This window comes from Propithecus coquereli, unplaced genomic scaffold (assembly GCF_000956105.1).
Source record: "Propithecus coquereli isolate 6110/MARCELLA unplaced genomic scaffold, Pcoq_1.0 Scaffold255, whole genome shotgun sequence".
Classification (NCBI taxonomy): Eukaryota; Metazoa; Chordata; class Mammalia; order Primates; family Indriidae; genus Propithecus; species Propithecus coquereli.
This window is the reverse complement of record NW_012148119.1, coordinates 1,610,410-1,612,906: the sequence shown is the minus strand read 5'-3', so window position 1 is coordinate 1,612,906 and position 2,497 is coordinate 1,610,410. Positions and strand designations below refer to the sequence as shown.

General features: G+C 44.8%; 1 pseudogene; it reads left to right on the top strand.

Moving 5' to 3' along the window:
• Positions 1 to 1,031: 1,031 nt before the first annotated feature.
• LOC105812566 overlaps positions 1,032 to 2,497 on the top strand; it is a 104,167-nt pseudogene continuing 102,701 nt past the window's right edge.

Here is a 2,497-nt window from a genome sequence, read left to right as displayed (position 1 = left end):
CCCAAAATAATATTAGTAAAATATCATTAGTTATTTAAGATATTCTTCATATAATTACTATTTGGAATAACATCTAAATATTTATTGAAATATTAACTTTCTTTAACATCTTTAACAAAATGTTATGGTGGAAACTACATTGTATCTTAGGTGTTGACTGATGGTTTATTACTCTTTAAAATATCCAATGTTTAAATTTAAAATATCCTCCAAAAAAGAAAAGAAGAAAAGTAAAAAGAAGGAAAGGAAGAAAATAGCTAAAGTTTCAACTTATAAATCCATAGATTATTCATACTCATAATGTAGACAATAGAGAGGGAAACAATCTCTAGACAAATGACTTTCAGACGGCATCTGTTTTTCTGAAAACTCTGAGGCAAAAATGTAAAGACTTATCAGGCAGGAAGAGCTCTTTTATACAGCCTTCCTAAAACTCTGCATCAGTTCTAAAATTTAAGCTCACAATATGATTTCCAGAACAGTTTAGTGTTTTTCTTCTATGTATATCTTCAGGTAGAATTCTAGATAAATGTTTTAAATAACCCAATTACAAATGGGCAAAGGATCTGAACTGATATTTCTCTAAAGAAGACACAAATGGCCAACAGGTAAATGAAAAAAATGCTCTATATCACTAATTATCAGAGAAATATCAATCAATACCACAATAAAATATCATCTTACCCCAGTTAAAATAGCTTGTATCAAAAAGACAGGCAATAATAGATGTTGGTTAGAATGTGGAGAAAGGGGCATTCTCACACACTGTTGGTGGGAATGTAAATTATTAGTAGCAATCACTATGGAGAAGAATATGGAGGTTCCCCCCTGCAAAAAAAAGAAACTAAAAGTAGAGCTACTATATAATTCAGAAATGCCACTACTGTGTATATATTCAAAAGAAAGGGAATCAATATATCAAAGAGATATCTGCACACCCACATTTATTGCAGCACTATTCACAATAGTCAAACTATGGAATTAACTTCAGCGCCCATCAACAGATAAATGGGGCCTGGCGCATCATAGTAATGAAGTGTCCTGGCCGAAGGGGAGCCCGGCCCCAGCCGCAGCTGCCAGGAGAGGGTCCGTCCCGGCACCTCCTCCTCCGCTGCCCCTCTGGGGGGCTCAGCCCACAGGCATTCAAGCTGCCCTTCCCTCCTCTGACCGCTGCCGAGCCGTCCGACGTGGGAGACAAAGGCTTTCTCACAGAGCTCCCAAAGTCTCTGCGCCTCCGACTGCGTCCCGGGGTTGCTGCCCGCACCCCATGTACGCGGCAGATGTCTGCTGGGCTCAGGGGAGGCAGTCTCAGCAATGCTGGCCCAGGCCAGTGTGCCCTGCTGGCCCCCAGGTCAGGTGTGGGAAGCAGGCCTGATCTGGAACCCGGGTGCAGGATGGGCCTCCTGGGGCCCTGTGGGTGGGGCCGTAGAACCTCTTCATCGGCGCCTGCCCTGTGCACCCAGGGACCTTCCAGAGCCGAGTGGACAAGGAGAACTGCCGGCCATGGCTCTGCTGGACACTGCGATGGGCTGTTTTTCTCGCGTGGTGTCAAAACCCAAAACGAACAAACTGAGCTAATATTTAAGAGAATTTTTATACAGAGATGGATTTCCAGCTTTCCATAAGAAATCAGGACCCCGGCAGCACCCGGCTTACATTGCCCTTCTGCGTGGCTGCTCCCTGGGGAGGGGACACGTGCTCCATCCTCCCAACCCCACCGTCCCCACTGACTCCCTGGCCTGGAGTCTGGGGCTCGGCGACCCTGTCATTGTGCCCTGTTGTCTTTCTTTTAGCCAAAATACATTGCTCTGCATCCTGGATGCTGTCCACAGTTGACGTAGGAGAGTCAGGCGGGGGAGCTGTGGGCGTCAGAGACAGCGAGAGGGAGAGTGCATGTGGCCTGCTGGCTTGGAGAATATTCTTTAAGGGCTTAATTCGCAACCCACAGACACTGGCTTCGCTCATTGGTGACTGCTCTGGGCTCCTGTAAGCATTTGAATTGCTACCTCTGGCCTTTTTAAAAGAAATTAACGTGGAAATTGAATGGAAATTCATATAAATCACCATTTTAACCATTTAAAAAAAAACAGATAAATGGATAAAGAAAATGTGGTGTTACAGCAGGTGCTCAGTAAATACTTCTTGACTTGAATTGAATATCTTGGCGCCCTGGAGATAACAATGCGCTTTATAATGGGGACAACATGCCATTCATCCATTCCCCAAACGCCGATTGGGCGCCTACTAAAGGCCAGGCATGAATAACTTAGTTCTTGTCCTCAAGGAGCTCCCAAGCTAGCGTGGACACAGGGAGGGCCACAAACAACTATGGTCTAGAGTCATGGACTCTGTGCATGCTGACACAAGCATGCACAATGGCTGTAGGGCCACAGAGGAGGGAGGGATGTAGGTGGTTAGGAAGACATTTAAGTGAGGACACAATACCAAAGTTGACCTTTCATGCAGAAAGGGAGCTACCCAGACAAAAAAAAAAAAA